The following is an 18,598-nucleotide window of genomic DNA, read 5'->3' as shown; positions in this document are numbered from 1 at the left end:
AGGGGCAATGAAGATGCTCCTGCATCGTTTTCAATTGGAAATGTTTGATTACCCACAATACGGCCCGTAATTGTCTCCCTCTGAGTTTCATCGCTGGTCGCGTGAAGCGCTGTCTATGAAGATATCATTTTGGCACAGACAACGAGGTGTAGGCCAGCGTGGAGAATTGGCGGAAAGCACTGGCGGCTGCCTTCTATGATTACGGTATTGAAAAGTTGGAACAACGCTTCGACAAATGCCTAAGTCAGAACGGTGACTACGTAGGGAAGTAACTGGAAGGTGTAGCTAACTGTCACAAATAAAACGTTTCTGATATTCACTGCAGTTTCAATTTCGCGATCAATCGGAACTTACTTTCTGGACAGGCCTCGTAACAAAAGCAGCGTCAACTGTCAAAGTTCAAAAATGTTCAAGTATGTGTGAATTCCTAAGGGACCAAACTGCTGAGGTCATCGCTCCCTAGAATTACGCACTACTTAAACTAACTTAGGCTAAGAACAACACACACACACCCATGCTCGAGGGAGAACTTCGACCTCCGGCGGGAGGGGCAGCACAATCCGTGACATGGCGCCTCTAACCGCGCGGCCACTCCGTTCGGCAACTGTCAACGTTTTTATAGCAGTACCCGCTGTTCGTATGTCGCGCTTACTGTGCAGACATAGCAGTTGCTACAGTGCAGTGCAGAGTTTAGGAGAGATTCACCACACAAGTTTGACGTAGGTATGACTTTCTCCTGGAGTATACAACTTTCAAACAACTTACGGGAATTCAGCTAGGTAATATTTACAGCGACCGCCGATATATCGGCGGGAGTACACGCCGCCATTTTCAAGGCACAAGTTCGAAAATGGCGGGGGGAGGGGGGGGGATTGATTCATCGGATTAGGGAAGGATGGGGAAGGAAGTCGGCCGTGCCCTTTCGAAGGAACCAACCCGGCATTTGCCTGAATCGATTTAGGGAAATCACGTAGAACCTTAATCAGGATGGCCGGAGGTGGGATTGAACCGTCGTCCTCCCGAATGCGAGTCCAGTGTGGTAACCACTGCGCCACTTCGCTCAGTGAAAATGGCGGGGTGTACTCCCAACGGAATATCGGCGGTCGCTGTAAATATTACCTGGCTGATTTCCCGTAATTTGTTTGATAACATAGGTAGATGGTACCCACAGTTGTAAAAACCGGATGTCTTTGTAAAGGGAAGAGTCCTGGTCGACCTGGTGTGTCTGAAGCAAACGTCTAAAGAGGGCGTGAGGCCTTTCACCAAAGCCCTCGCATGTCGCTTATTAAAGCAAGTATTGAATTGTTCATACCAAAGATGACGGATTGGAACGTGATGCAAAAGCGGCTATGTTTTGAACAGTACAAAGTTGGATTAGTGCAGGCTCTGACACCAGTAGAGAAAGTGAGAAAGGGTTATTTTTATGAAGAGTTGCAATTAAAAATGAAGAACGGTCGTTTTTTTTTTTTTTTAGAAAGAATCATCTGCTGCCATAATGACACTTTCCATTCATGTGACAAGATGAACACATACAATGTCGGTGTCTCGAGAATTAAGAAACCACTTACGCTGATAGAGCAACAGCATGAGTCTCCAAAAGTGAACTTTTTCTGGGCGCTGTTGTACGAGAAATTGCATGGCCCGTTTACTTCAAACAACAAACAATGATGAATAATCCATTTCGAGACATGTTGGAAATCTATTGTCGCACAAGGTGAGCGCCAGTAATGATGATTACATTTCGCAACAGGACGGTTCTACGTCCCATTTTCACAGGAATGCGCGAGAGCTTCTTAATAGTTGGATTGGACGTGCTGCAAAAGCAGACAAGAACAACCTTCTCCCTGGCCACCCTGTTCTCTGGATTTAATGCCACGCGATTTCTTTCTGCGGTGTTTTGTGAAAGACCCAGTTTATGCTCCGCCATTGCCTGTGTCTCTTGAGGAAGTGTGTGATCGGATAAAGCATGCAGTACAAACCATCGCGAAGGACATACTACACCGAACCTGGGAAGAATTTGCTTACCGTGGAAGTGTGTGTCGTATGACCAATGGTGCACATAGTGAAGGATTGTGATAAACGTGTCAAAAACTTGGACGATTGTTGCTCTTATGCTGGAAGGTTTGCCTATATAAAGCAGTAAATCGATTTATTATTAATTTTTTAAATTTCAACATTCTTTATAAACACCCTATATTTTACGAGACGCTACTGGCTTCAAAATCATTAAATTCGACGTAAAAAATAACAGTTAAAATATGAAGACCGCCCCAATGTTCCCAGTCATAACTCCTCCCACAGAGTCAGACGAATATTCAATAACTTCTCTATAACTGACAATATTTACAGAAATAAAATTAAGTACACTACATCGGAGATGGAAGAGGTCCAAAGAGGGTCAGCACGATTACTCACGAATTCATTCCGTAGGCACGGAAATGCTCACTCCATAACAGTGTCAGTGCTACAGAAGAGGCCTTCTTCGCCACTGCACAAGGTTAAAAAAAATCCGATTGCTCACGCTTCAAAAATAGTTGAGCAACATATTACTTCCTCAGACGTAAGCTATCTCATTAAAAGTGTCTAAGCAGCTACTAGTTTACATTCTTGTGCGGTGTATTCACACTTCACCTTCATAACAATTGAACTCTACTGGCGACACTTTCGAAAACGTGTCTGAATGTTTATGGAGAAATGGTAATCCATTCTTCTATAAGAGGCAAAGGCAGAGAAGGTAGTGACGTTGGACGCTGGGGTGCGGAGCGGCTCCGACGTTCTAACTCATCCTAAAGGTGTTACATTGGGTTCCGGTCAGTTTAGTCACTGGATGCCACCAGAGTAATATATCCATCAGGGAAATTCAGTTATTCTAAGGCTGCTATTGGTGATGTGGTTGTGAAGTGGTAGTGCGGAGGAACATTCACACCTAAACTGCAACCAGGTAGACCTCGGGTGGTAACAGACAGGACCCGTCGAGTGGTGTGGAAGGTGGGTGTGAAAAAGCACATGAAACCACTCGTCAATTCCATAGTCTCACCAGAAGTCCAGCTAATCAGTTCAGACCATTTTAGAAATGCTGTTCTGCATAAACCATTGCCTCATTCATGCTGTTATATGACAGGGTGCACGTTGAAGCCAATATAAACGCTTATCGTCTCCGAACTGTTCTTCTATAATACGCAGCGCACAGTGCTGTAAGTCTTCATATCCTTCTGCATTCAGCGTTTGCACAAGTGCAATAAGGGGAAAACTAGCTAAGCATGACAACACGCCCATACCGTAACCCCACCACCTCCGTAATTTTGCTATTTGGGACTACACGTAAGGACAAGTTAAGTTTTCCAGGCATCCTCCAAACTGAAAAAGCCATCCATCGGATTGGGAAAGGGTATAGCGCGATTTATAATTCCAAATCACCTGTTTCTCGCCATCCATCCTTCAGTGGCATAGCTATTTACTCAACCTGAAGCGTCTCTTTGCACTGATTACAGAAATTTGATGCTCATGAGGAGTTGCTTCATCATTGTACCACATTGTTTTTAACTCCACGTGCACAGTCACTCTACTGACTGGACTGCTGGTGGCACTGGAATTCACGAGTGATTTCATGCGATGTTTCACGTCCACTTTCCACAATACTCGACGGGTCCTGTCCGTTAGTACACGAGGTCTGCCTGGTCGCAGTTTAGGTGTGGTTGTTCCTCCGCGTTACCACTTCACAACCACACCACCAACAGCAGCCTTAGAATGATTGAAATGTCCCTGATGGATATGTTCCTCTCGTGGCATCCAGTGAATAATCTATATGAGAAGTCACTGAGCAGTCCTCACCGATACGTTCTACTGTAGCTGTTTCTATAACGACAGAACAATATTCCCTATCTCCTTTTATACTACTGGGTCCACTTCTCGTGAAGTCCAGTGGTCTTTTCCCATTACGTATGGGTGTCTGGTTACTTCTGATCAGATAGTGTACTTTTTTGTTGTATATAGGATGATTCAAGTGCATCTACCGCTCGGTTTTGTGCAACCCGCAACGCCTTCAAATAACTCATGCAATGTTGATGGTGTTGGGACAGCAACCAGCCACAATTTACTTCCAGTTCCTTTATTCCAAGGTTACCGTTACCGGTTTCGAATCTTCAGATGGTTTACACGCTTACCTTATGACATGTGGTGTGTTTTTTACAGGTTAATTGTCCTAAAATATAAATAATACATAATTAGAAGCACGCCATACACAGATGGTTGCTTTACAGATTTTGTTGCATGTGACGTGAAATGCCGGTTTGGGGTGTTTGTTTTCATGACATTCGTGCAACAGATGTGAATAGGAGGAGGAGGAGATTAGTGTTTAACGTCCCGTCGACAACGAGGTCATTAGAGACGGAGCGCAAGCTCGGGTGAGGGAAGGATGGGGAAGGAAATCGGCCGTGCCCTTTCAAAGGAACCATCCCGGCATTTGCCTGAAGCGATTTAGGGAAATCACGGAAAACCTAAATCAGGATGGCCGGAGACGGGATTGAACCGTCGTCCTCCCGAAGATGTGAATACATTCCCACTGCATTCTTATTGTTGCACATGTAATTTTTTCTCAATGAACACTTTAGATTTGTCTATGAGAAGATTTCAACCACGCACCACATGTTTTGATACATACAAAGAGCTTACAAACATATGGGTATCAAAGATGCTATGATACATCGTAGCATTTGAAGATGTCCTATGTTTGGAAAGGATCATATATTCACTTACGCAACTGAAATGCCTTTTACACTAGTACAGAAATTTTTTGAGTTGATACTGTTACATTAATTATAAAGTTTTTTTTAGTACTGTGTAGTTAAAATAGTACATTATTTAATTACATTTAGCATCATGAGAATTTGCTACTTGATCTGCAGATAGGCGTACTAATATTATTTGCTTTGGAGGTTGGAAAATAATTTTTGGAAATTCTTCAGGAAAGGGGTGTTAGCTAACTCTGTTTGTTCATTAAGGGGTGCTGTTTTAGTGTGCGTGTATTTCTATTTTTTCTAATATATTCATAGTGGCTTCTTTTTCTGCTAGACGTAAAATTTTGAAGTTGTTCTCAATGTTTGCCACTGAATGGGTTTCTTCAGCAATATGGCTGTTTGGACGAATGTTATGAAAACAAACACTACAAACCGACATTTCACGTAAGTCACTTGCAACGGAAATCTGTAAAGCAGCCATCTGAGTATGACGTGCTTATAATTATGTATTATTTATATTTTAGGACAATTAATCTGTAAAAAACAGACCACATGTTATAAGGAAAGCGTATAAACCGTCTGAAGATGAATCACAACGATTCGAAACCGGTAACGGTACCCTTTGAATAAAGGAACTGAAAGTAAATTTGTGGTTGGTTGCTGTCTCAACAGCATCAACATTTGTCTTCAGATAACAGCCATGGTCTCCATCATGTCATCATATGACAAAATTGCAACTCATGCAATATTTTCATATTCTCTTACCTGCTACATGCAAACGATTAGTCCTACACGAAATATGAACGGGACCTTTTTGTAGTAAATGTAGTGTAGTTAAATTTTGAACAGGGACGCGTTTACGTTAGAGGCCGTAGTTTTCCAATTATTCAAGAAATGCATACCAAAGAGACCTTCAAAGCGATTTTGTTGAATAAATCCAAAACCGTGGACTCCATCGAAAACGTATCCCAGTAGAAATCTAACTAAATGAAATCTCCTACAAAAAGGTCCTGTTAATTTTTTTCTGTTATACTTACAGTTAGGGTGAAGGGAGCGAGAAAATATGACAATCTTGCATGTAGTATTTGAAGATGTGGCGGGCAGCGTGAAACCCAGCAGGAGGGGCAACCGAATCACCCTTTTGCACCGATCAGCCAAAACATTATGACCACTGCCCACCACGACATTGAATGCCGTCTGGTTGTGTTGTGGGCACTTGACGCGGTAACAAAATTATGTGAGTGCTGCAGACACGGTCAGGGGATCACCCTAGCGAAGATATGGGCTGTAAATGGGGAAATCCATTTAGACAAGGGACTCTGACAAAGGACAGATTATTATTACTCAGAGCCTGCGAAGGAGTATCTCGAAACGGCAAAGCTGAGAGAATATTCACGTGCTATTGTCGTGACCATCTACGGAAAGAGGTACAAGAACAGTGAAACAACCACTAGGCGCTAAATAGTTGGACGTGCACGATTCTTCAGAGAACGTGGGGTTCGGAGGCTTGTCTGACGTGTAAAGTAGGGTAGAGGTGATCTACGGAATGCCAGCCGAAAGAGCATAATGCTGGTGCACCCACAAGTGTTTCAGAGCACCATCGTTCATCGTTAGTTGTTGAACATGGAGTTCCGCAGCAGACTACCCCTAGCTGTTGACATGTTGACCCAACGACAGCGTCAATTACGATTGCAGTGAGCACGGGACCATCGGGATTTGATCGTCGATCAATGGAAACGTGTCGACTCTTCCTCGTGAATCACACTTTTGCTACACTAGCTCGTTGGTCGTTTCCACTAAGGCCGTCATAGAAGTAAACGGCGGCTCCAAACGTGCAGCACGCCACGGACGCATGCTGGTGGGAAGAGTAGTATGCTATAGGAGACATTCTCCTGCGCTTGCATGGGACCTGTAGTAGTAATCGAAGATACGCTGACAGCTGCGAACCACCTGCATCCCTTCATGCTTGACATCTTCCCCGACGCTGATGTCATCTTTCAGTGTCTCGAAACCAGACCCGTGTTACAATAGTTTGAGGAGCCTTGCAGTGAACTCACACTGACGATTCGGCGTCCAAATTCGCCTGATGTAAATCCTATGGGACCCATGTAGGCCGCTATTGGGTGCCGTCACTGCGTACGGAAACAAACGGGTCATCATTTACGCCAATCTAATGACCTGTGAATAGACATCTGTCTAATGTCACATACCACCAGAAAGCTACCAACAAACTGCCGAATCCCTGATAAACAGAATCAGTGATGTATTTTGTTCCAAAGATGGACAAACACGCTATGAAGTAGATGGTCATAATGTTTTGACTATTCGGTGTATGCGGCAGACTTAAAATACTTATGCAGTTCAGTCTGTGGGGACTGTACATCCTTACCCTGGAAGCGCTTCATGATGTGTGGTGGAGGATGTTTTGTGTATCAGTAACAGCTCCAGTCGATAATAGTGTGCTAGCTCGAATCTCTGTAATATTTCCTTCGTGGTCTTTTCACGAAATGTTGTAACGTTGATGCATTAAGTTGTTCTGAAAGCGGTGCTGATATTCAAGATAATAAAAGCGGGTTAAAAGCTGTGAGCTATCTGGGGAAGTTTGTAAGTAGGCTGTTTATGTTTTCTTATTGGCAACGTTACGTAGCGCTCTGTATGAAAATCACTGGCTGTGCTGTGTGCAGTCTGTGGCTACTTTGCATTGTTGTCTGCCATTGTAGCGTTGGGCAGTTGGCTGTTAACAGCGCGTAGCATTGCGCAGTTGGAGGTGAGCCGCCAGCAGTGGTGGATGTGGGGAGAGAAATGGCGGAGTTTTGAAATTTGTAAGACTGGATGTCGTGAACTGCTATGTATATTATCAGTTTTCAACACTATTAAGGTAAATACATTGTTTGTTCTCTATTAAAATTTTTCATTTGCTAACTATGCCTATCAGTAGTTAGTGCCTTCCGTAGTTTGAATCTTTTATTTAGCTGGCAATAGTGGCGCTCGCTGTATTGCAGTAGTTCGAGTAACGAAGATTTTTGTGAGGTAAGTGATTTGTGAAAGGTATAGGTTAATGTTAGTCAGGTCCATTCTTTTGTAGGGATTATTGAAAGTCAGATTGCGTTGCGCTAAAAAATATTGTGTGTCAGCACAGTCATGTATAATTTTTCTAAGGGGACGTTTCAAGTTATCCTTGCATTACTGAGCAACTGTTTCACCAGGTACCCAGTCTAGTTTACCAAATTGCCAACCAGGCTAACATTAATTATAATCTTTTAATAGTCATCTTACGACAACCTGTGATATATATATAAAGAGAATTTAAATAAAAATAAATTAATCAGTTTATATTTTGACATTTATTTTAACATTGATCACTGTTCCGTCAAAATTTCAGCATATTAAACTCGATTCATAACTAAACTGGTGCCTTATTTCGGATTGTGAAAATATGAGTTTGTAATCTTACGGAACAGATCAAATATGGAGCCAAGATTGAGAGACTGCATACAACACTGCATTCATAAAATAACACACGAAGAACGTTGAAACATATGCAAGAGGAAATTATCCACAACCAACCGATTCAATTTTCACCCAAAGAAGTTACGGTCTTAGCGGAATCCTGTCCGTCATGAAATTACCACACACTGGTATACTAAATTCATACTAACCCTCTGTGAAATCTTCCCGAAATGAATAGCTGAGGGCTACTTTGATGATTACGCCACATACTTCACGTGGTCAACTTGGTCTCCACAAAGAGTGTAACTCGACAATAATTTTGATAATTAAAATAAATTACATCGATATGCAATTTACAAAAGAAAAGCCTCGAACTGGTTACTATCGTCACACTATTAATCTGATGAGTCAAAAAATTATGTAAGCACATGGTACTGGTCTCACAAAGTACACCCCACGTGGGTTGAACATAAAGAAAAGTTGCTATATTGAAAAATATTATCAAGACGAGACGTTATAATCTCACGCACACTCGCATTTAAGATTGATGATCTTAGAGTTACTGATCAACACGTGGTTCCACTTTACTTACAAAGTAGTGACAAAGCAACTACCGGAAGATATTCTGAACTTCACGCTCGAATTACACTGCGTTGCAATTTGAGATAACATAAGATATTTTAGATCTAAACCTGAAACAAAGGTGATTAAATTTTCAGTTAGGCTGAACTTAAGAAATCCATTGTCCTACAGACTTAGCAGTGACGCTCTTAGCCGGAGATCTTACCACTTCAGACGCTCGCCGCAGACAGACTGGCATGGGCCCCTACCGAGGGTGCCTCACAGATACAAACGCAAGTGACCAGAGAGGCAGCTTCCTATACCAACATGACAAGGGACGGAAATGACCATACCAAGAATAGAAACCTCTTTGCTTTACAAAGCGTAGCTACCTGTTCCGACGTTGGTCCTACTGTTCTCTAGCAGACAGGCTTGCTGCTACCATCATGCATGCAGCTAGAAATACAACTGCTCATTCATCCTTTCACACCGAAGGGAAGGAGGGAAGGGGGATGACAGTATCTTATCATATACAGTACATAAAAGAAAGCGCATGTAGGTTCCATATGAGACTGTATGACATGAATTACATATAAACTGTGTTTCAAAGTGTAGTAGTGTGACAGATCGTTCTTGTTTATGTGTAAAAGTAACACGTTCCACTGCTCAGTCTCCTCCCAGATAGTCAGAAACACCACAGTAAATTTAGAAGTGGAATTTATGCCGTAAATGACAACATATTTAAGAAATTAACATGAAAGGAATCCAACAGAGACCTTCCAATGTACAGAGGAGGATGTAATACACTGATGTGAGAAAGGACTTACTACTGGAGGTACAGTTAGTGAGTTATAGAGTAGGTAATGTAAATAAATCTTCTCGGTGCTGGAGGAAAAATACTACGAAATATGTAATGGGAACATGACTAAAGGTGGATGGTTACTGTTATTTGTGTATATAAGCAGTAGGACGACGGCTGCTCACGTGTTGTTGTCGTTTACTTGTAGCTTTCTACAGCAAGGAAATGCGTTTTGTGAGTGGAAGTGCGTTGCGCCGAGACGACGCAGCAACACCTGTCGCGGCCGGGAAGATCTGCGCTCACATCCGGGCGGTACGTGGCACGGAAGCCGCGGCCGTTTGCGGCGGCAATCATGGCTGCTTGCGAGGGCAGTCACGGCGGCGTCCGCGGCGGACACGGCGCGTCTATATCGGCGCTCGTAACTCAGCCGGCGCGTGACGCGGCCGGCGATAACTCAGCTCGCGTCGCCTCCTGAAACGTTAATACGGACCGGCACCGTCGAGCCTCTACTACTGCTGCATAAACGCGGGCGGCTGCCTGCCTGGATCACCGCGTGTTGCTATCAGCGGTAATAAAGCGACAGGACGAAATTTAGAGTCGGCTTGTCAATTGTGCGCGGATAGCGCAGTGGGGCACACTGTCCGAGAAAGCTGTGGCGGGTCACTACACAGCTGCCTCCCTAGGTGACAGTTGTAACTCAAAAAAATGTTCGCAGCGTTCTAAAGCAATAATGTGTAGGTAGCTGTCCGCCTTCGTAGCTCAGTGGTCGGCGTGTCCGCTACACTATCTGATCAGGAATATCTATTTCTATACGGCTTGAACTCCGCTGGTGACACTTCCAGTGAGGTGCCTGAAAGCCTGTGGAGGAATGGCAGCGCATTCTAAATCAAGAGCCGAAACTAGAAAACGTAGTGAAACCGGACGCTAGCGTCTGGAGCGAAGACGACGCGGTCTGTACTACGGGCAGACCAATCCTTTTCAGGAGCGTTATTGTCCGTAAACCACTGTGTAAGAGGTCCATGACTAAGGAATTTATTGCTAGAGCGCTCGTGCAGACGTAACTTCGATGGATTGCTCACGCGCTGCCTGCGATATGTAAGCTACAATAGAATCGCAGACCAGAGAGCAGTGTCGGCAGCAGTAGCAGTAGTAGCTCGCAGTCTGGCGGTTGGGTCAGGTCGCTCTTAGAGAGCAGTTGTCTAGTTGTACAGCTGACAGAAAGCACACGTGTCCTGTATGGAATTACCAAGGCCGGTCGTGGAGAACGATGGCGGTGCCTGAGCGATGTAGTATAAGGTAAAAGCAAAATAATTATTATATATTGCCGTGCGCATATGTAATTTGCAAAACTCATTTTGTACTATTGTGATATCAAGTCACGTGTAAATATTTTTCAATAATTTTTCAATAATAATCTTTCTTATAAAGATAACTTTTGGTAATCATTCATTTCAATTTAAAGATTTTACTAATTTCTCCTATCCATAGTCATGCCAATTATCGTAAATAAAATCAGTTGTTTTTCATACATAACAAAATCTAGTGGCCAGCATTGCACTGGGCTGTGCCAGAAAAATTTCTTATAGGAGCAGATGTATACGCGTTATCCGGCGACTTAATTCAGGTCAGGATTTTCAGTTTATTCAGAATGACTTTTCAGTGCCATGACGCAGCATTGCTGACGTCTAGATTTTCCAGTTTAGATTCACAGTCAGTTAATTATTGAAAGGTTATATATGAGTCACAATTTTTTTGAGAGGTTAGTCACATTTTTATTCCGAGGTTACGGGATTTAAAACTGTTGGGAGGTTACAGTAGGTGTTCTGAGCTTTCTGCGGACATAGTCGTGGTTCCGTTCTAATGCGAATACGAGATGCATAACATTGCGAGATACATAAATCATCGTCTCCGAACGGTTCTGCTGCTGTAGGCAGCATACAATGCTATAAAATGTGTTCACACCGTAAAACATTTAGCTTTTCCTTAAGGGTAACAAGGAGACAATCTAACTACGAAAACACATCCTTATCGTAACACCACCTTGTCCGTACTTCAATGTTGGCACTATACATGATGGCAAGAAACGTTCTACAAGCTTTCGCCAAACCCCTCCTGCCATCAGACTGATACAGGGTATAGCATGATTCATCGTTCCAAATCATACTATTCCAGTCATCCACTGGACAGTCGTGTCACTCTTTACGCTACCTCAAGCGCCTTACTACAGAAATGGTTTATTAGAAACTGCTCGACCATTCCTTTTAAATTCCTACGCACATAATAGCTGGACTGCTCGTAGCACTTCCCTTCCGCCTATCTCATATTCGTCAGTACATAAGGTTTCCCTGATCTCGGTTTAGATGGGGGGCACCTCCGCGTTTCCGTTTCACAATCTCGGCACCAATAATCGACTTGGGGAGGTTCAGAAGAGCTGAAATGTCCGTCGTGGATTTGATTTGTTACTCGGATCCAATGGCTAGTCCATGTTTGAAGCCACCGACATCTCCTGAATGATCCATTATGCTGTTACTATTTCTCTACTGACAACATAATACTCTTTACCTCCTTTTATACTGTCTTTTCCACCTCTCGTCATATTCTATTAGTCACTTCCGCATTGTGTAACAATGCCCCAATACTTTTGATCAGATAGAGTATATCGAGGTTACGGTTTGGATCCCCTGTACTAGTGGGTGAACTGGAGGGAGGTGCACTTCCACTCGTGATACCAATGTAGGAGCTACTCCAGTGGGAGGTAGCGGCTGCAGCATCTCGGAAATTGCCAGCCTTTACATAACTCACCCGAACAACGTCATTCGTGGAGAATGACGTAATAGTCATTTGGTACTGAACGCAGAGCTGATTAGCTTGTAACACTTTTCTCTTCGTGTTGTATTCTGTTGCTGAATTGGGTACATGCCTAACAGCTAGTTTCCTGACAGTGACCTAGGCATCAGCTTGCTCACGTACTTGAATGTATAATTGCTGTTGGCTTCTAGCTTAATCGCTGCGATTATGAAGCAACTCTAATAGAAATTAAGGCGAGGTTGGGGTAATGCAAAGCTATGTAAATGAGAATTGTAGGCACACTAAAAGAAACAGATATATTGGTCTGGAAATTTGTGGTAAGTTTCTATGGGACCAAACTTCTGAGGCCATCGGTATCTAGGCTTACACACAACTTAATGTAACTTAAACTAACTTACGCTAAGGACAACAGACACACCCATGCCGGAGGGAGGACTCCAACCTCCGTCGGGGGGAGCCGCGCGGACCGTGGCAAGGCGCCCTAGGCCGCACGGCTGCCCCGCGCGGCTCTGTTGGTCTAAAACTCTCATGTACAGATTGAAGAAGCTCACATAATACACTAATGTGATAGCACTGAGTGAGTGGTGAAGCTTTTTTAAGCTGTTCAACGTATAAAGGGAACAGGGATGGCATCCACATATTGGTCAACAGAAGAAACTTACACCCAATAAATGACGAAATATTCGAGAAAAGGAAGGCAACCGAGAAAGAGATTGTCGAATAATACTTCGGTGGCAGAAGAAGTTTCAACGTTACAGAGCGGCAGCGAAGATAACTCTGAGGCTCGGATGCCGACGTACTTTGATCTATCATCCTAGTATTTACTAATCAAGTTGTCGCGACTGACTAATGAGTAACAAGATGCGTAAACAGTTTGCTCATTAAACACCGGCAGCCTTCTCTAAACTTCTGATGTGTAAGCACACAGGAACTCTGCTGAATGTATCTATCGCGACCACGGAAAAGCGTGTTGACTTCTTCACGAAAATGCAAAGAAGTGAGAAGATTAGCACCGCTCGTGGCTTTGGGGGCTATTCGAAATGTCGACTCATAAAGCAAACAATCGACAGAAAAAAGTGATATTATTTTGCAACAGTTCATGAAGGAGCACGCTGGAACGTTAAGTTGACACAGGCACCTTCCTAACAATCTACTTCATCTTAATCGCTGCATGTGAGTGTTTTAAGTCCCTACAAAGAGTTGGCTTTGACGGAAATCGTCATCTCGGTCTCTGTTACTAACTTCTTTTTATTACGACTAGTTATTGACACGCAAACATCAGGGCAAATTACCTCTCTCTATACCTACGTCTCACCATCATATATTTATATCGGCCATCCGCACTTCACACATAAAACTGATACGCAAATTTTCCCACTCACTAAGTACTGAATTTTGTAAATTATTTTTCTGCACCAAGTGCTCGATTCTCTTTAAACTAATTAATTCTGAAGTATTATCGTCATCTATTGAGGGTGTGGCTTGACAAGGTGCCCGTCATCTGGTCCAGTTACAATTAAATTCCTTGTTTTATTGTTACGAGGTAGCATGAAGTGAGCAAATAAAATCCAGTCGCGTTGTGCAGAATAATATCCAAGGACTATAATTAGGTCATAGTACTAGGGGAGTCTTCCAAGCAGTATCAGTAGATTCCATTTTAGGTTTTTCATCCATAGGGAAATCTTGGTAGTTCTCGGGTATTCAAAATCCAAGGATTATATTTAACTTGAGACTCCAGGGGAAATGAAGTAAGATTGCGAAGGACAATTCGCACAGGTCCTTGGTGCTGTCTATTCTTGAACATAGCTCATGTGTTTGGATGTTATCATGAACAGCTGTCCGACATATTCCAATCTTTCTGCACAGCAACATAACAAGAGCACTTGACACTGCCGATGGTAGCCTTGTTTTTCAATTACAAGATGGAGGATCAGTTTTCAGTATCATTCGTAATATATCTAGAACTACACATTTGCAGCAATCTAAAGCGAAGCAGATCATACTATTTATATGAGTAGAGTGTCAGATTCAGATTCATTGCAGGAAGAGAAGAAGATGATCTTTTCGCCTCGGGTCGTCTATAAATCCAAGAGGATTGTGGAGAGGCTCATGAAACTCAATTGGCATACACTTTGTGAGAAGCTCTGTGCCTCATGGTGAGGTCGTCTGTTAAAATACTGAGAGCATGCGTTTCACGGAGAGCGAGGCAGTTATTACTTCCTCCCACAAATATCTCACAAAATGACCACGAAGGTAAAGTCAAAGAAATTCGAGCTCACACGGAGGGTTAGTGCCATTTTTTCTTCGCGTGAGCCACTCGAGAATTGGACAGCAGTGGGATGAAATGATGGCTGTACTGCTACACACCCCAGGGTGGCTTCTCGATTATAGGTGTGGTCGCAGAAGAAAGAAAAATTGTCTGGGTTCAAGTGAGAAGGGTCAGAGTCCCTAATACTGCCCTTCGTCCCTTCAAGCGGTTGTTCTGACAGTGATTTTTTTGCATAAGTTCCAGGTAAGAAGTCACGATTGTTGTCAATACATCTGGGGAAGTTTCAGACAGTGCCTCGTGCTAGACGGAACGACTGTGTCAGTAGTGATTTAAATAATTAAGTACTGCAGCAATAATATTTTTTCATTGTTCCACGAAGCGTTTCAGAAAACTGATCATATTTTTATTTTCTGTGCATTGGACATGATGTCTCCACGTCTGCTACTCCGTATTTCTTTTCCAGCAGTCATCTTTTTATGTTCTCTCTGCAAATGAAACAACGAGGAATAAAAATTTTGGAATTTGGATGCTGGTGTAATAGGATAGCATATTTTTGCATAACTGCACACAAGTGCTGCGCATCCCTCATCACGCTGAAATTCACACACACGCAACATCTGTTTTTCAAAAAATTGTTTCTCTTAAGTTGTAACATAGGACAAAGATTTGTGACAGTCTTGAGTGCCAAACGGTTTCGGTATGTCAATGGTATTGTATTTTAATGTATTATATTTATGTTTTACTTTACTATCACTTCAGCCTCTGTTTTAAATAACAATTGTGCATCAAATACCCTGCTCCATGCGCTTCGCATAAAATCTTTTATGCTGTTCCGTTGGAAAAGTATTTTACACTCTATAGATGTAATTGCTAAATACGGGAGAAAAAGCTGAACATTTTTACGGGTCTGTCACAGTTACCGCGTACGAGAAAAACACTAGAAAAACACGTGAAAAATTTGATGCATTCACTATCGAGATTGTCATTAAGGACCTTTTCTCGTCACTTTTCGTGGTTTGTAAAAATATCTGTTTCCATCATTAAATCGACAACTTGTGGACTCTGGAAGTGTTAGGGTATCATGAAACCCTCTTGTATGTTTGTGAGTGACTGACCACCGTAAGTACTGCCTCCGCATCAGTGCGTGCTGAATGCAGAACAGCAAAAAACTAGGCTCTACAGACCAGACCAGAGCACTGCATCCGTATGCCGAAGTCATGCGAGCTGTCCTCGTGCCGTCGTACGACGTCACTCGCTTTTCGCACGGCTTGACCTCACTCGGCCGGAAGCGTCTCCCTTAAAAAAATGGTTCAAATGGCTCTGACCACTATGGGACGTAACTACTTAGGTCATCAGTCCCCTAGAACTTAGAACTACTTAAACCTAACTAACCTAAGAACATGACACACATCCATACCCGAGGCAGGATTCGAACCTGCGACCATAGCAGCAACGCGGTTCCAGACTGTAGCGCCTAGAACCGCTCGGCCACTCCGACCGGCGCGTCTCCCTTGCTTCTGTCCTAAACGTGGCGGACGCTCGCCAAGCGCCAACTGACAGGCGCGTGATCCTGACTTTCCACTTTAATTTGTGGCTTTTGGTTTCATGATGACGGAACCAAACACAATTTATATATATACTAGTAGCAACTCTTTTGGCTAATATTTTATGCACAACGTTGAATCCATTTATAGCAAAAGGAGTAACAGTCATTATAAAGTTGGTATATATACACTACTTTTATCGATGTACAAAATTTAAACTTAGTTCAGTTACAATAATAAGACTATTACTTTCAGCTAAAAAAGCTTGAACAAACACTCTTCACTTTTTGTGTCAGATTTGTCTGCTGATGTATTGATCGTTGGCGTCCGTACTCCATGCAGTGCAATTCTTCGCTCGGACTCTGCTCTCTCAGAGAGGACGCTCTCCCACCCGGTCTAGTGTTTCCGGTGTTACCTAGCCAAATAAATACACTGTCAAAAAAATAATACACCCTTTTAGAGGTTTCCATTTCACTCGAGATTTATTATCATATGGAGTACATGAAATAATTTCATTGGCAGGTCAATATTACAAGCGGTTCTGTGGTACCAGGTACCGACCCATGCTGACACACAAGGTGTCGCTTCCACGGGTGGCAGTGCAGGGGGTGACTCCGGCATCCAGTCGTTCGTAGAAATGGCGAATATTGTACTTGCGATACCGTATGCCAGGCCTGCTCGACCTGTTCGCGTAGTTCTGTAAGAGTTGATGGCTGACGAGTCGCACAAGTCATTTCTCGTCCTATCATATCCCAAACGGGCTCGGTTCGAGACAAGTCAGGAGATTGTGCTGGTCAGGGAAGTTGGTGCACGCTGTGCAAAGCACTTTGAATTTGACGGGCAGTAGTGGGCAAGTATTATCCTTTTGGAACATCACATCACCTTCCTGCTGCAATAAGGGCAAAAGAGGAGATCTAACAACTGTACCGAGTGCTCGTTAGCGTGTCCTCCACAAACGCCAAAGGCGAACGAGAGCTGTACCTTATACACTGCAGGCCACCGTAAATGCAACACCCTGAAGGAAGCATCCGAATCAAGTGAAATTTACACCATGGGTTTGCAGCGATGAGATATGCAACTGATTAGAATTTCAGCGCAGACGCACATCACGCGCGCCTGTGGCGCCACCTCATAGCGCCATTTAAGGCTTGGCGATTTCGACGAGTGTACGTTCAGCACGTGTGATTACCTTGTGGTTGTTTCACAAGACGATCAGTTATGCCTCGTAGACAACAGCGAACATCGTTTGATCAAGTATCCGAGTTCGACAGAGGAAGGATAGTGGCTTACCGAGATTGTGGATTATCATACAGAAAAATCGCTAGTCGTGTTGGACGAAACCAAACAACTGTAATGCGGATATGTGACCGTTGGATGCAGGAGGGTACGACGGACCGACGTGGTCGATCGCATTCACCTCGGTGCACCACTGCACGTGCTGATAGGCAAATTGTGCGCATGGCAGTGACGGATCGCTCAGTGACATCCCGAACCATAGCACAGCACATTGCGTCTGTAACGCATCATCCAGTGTTTGCGCGTACCATTCGACGCCGTTTACAGCAGAGTGGTCTGTCCGCAAGACGTCCATTGCTTCGTCTACCATTGGCGCAGAACCACAGACGTCTCCGTCGCCAATGGTGTGATGACAGACGGATGTGGACGGCAGAATGGAATGACGTTGTCTTTACTGACGAGGCACGCTTCTGTCTGCAGCACCACGATGGTCGGATTCGAGTGTGGAGACACCGTGGAGAGAGGATGCTGGACAGCTGCATTATGCACCGCCACACTGGTCTTGCACCGGGTATTATGGTATGGGGCGGTATTGGATATTACTATCGCACGCCTCTAGTACGCATTGCCGGTACTTTAAATAGCCGGCGCTATATATCCGAGGTGCTGGAGCCAGTTGTCCTTCCTTACCTTCAGGGCTCGGCCACAGCCATATTTCAACAGGATAATGCGCGACCACACGTGGCACGCATTGTCCAAAGGTTCTTCGTCAATTATCAGATTGAATTGCTTCCCTGGCCGGCTCGCTCTCCGGATCTTTCGCCGATAGAAAACATGTGGTCCATGGTTGCTCAACGAGTGACCCAGATTACATCCCCAGCTGCCACACCAGATGATCTTTGGCAACGTGTGGAAGCTGCTTGGGCTGTTGTACCCCAGGAACACATCCAACGTCTCTTTGACTCAATGCCGAGACGTGTGGCAGCGGTGATCTCCAACAATGGCGGCTACTCTGGCTACTGATTCTGGCAGGAACCACATGTCACAGACGTCTGTAAACGTAATCATTTGATACTTGGTCAACATGTTATCTCCAAAATAAATTTTGTTGTGCTACCTCTTGTCTTTCTTGGTGTTGCATTTACGGTGGCCAGCAGTGTAGCATCCCAGACAATAAGGCCTGGTGTGGGGCCCA

The sequence above is a fragment of the Schistocerca nitens genome, chromosome 1, assembly GCF_023898315.1.
Source record: "Schistocerca nitens isolate TAMUIC-IGC-003100 chromosome 1, iqSchNite1.1, whole genome shotgun sequence".
Classification (NCBI taxonomy): Eukaryota; Metazoa; Arthropoda; class Insecta; order Orthoptera; family Acrididae; genus Schistocerca; species Schistocerca nitens.
The sequence above is the reverse complement of the archived record's forward strand: the minus strand, read 5'-3'. Positions refer to the sequence as shown.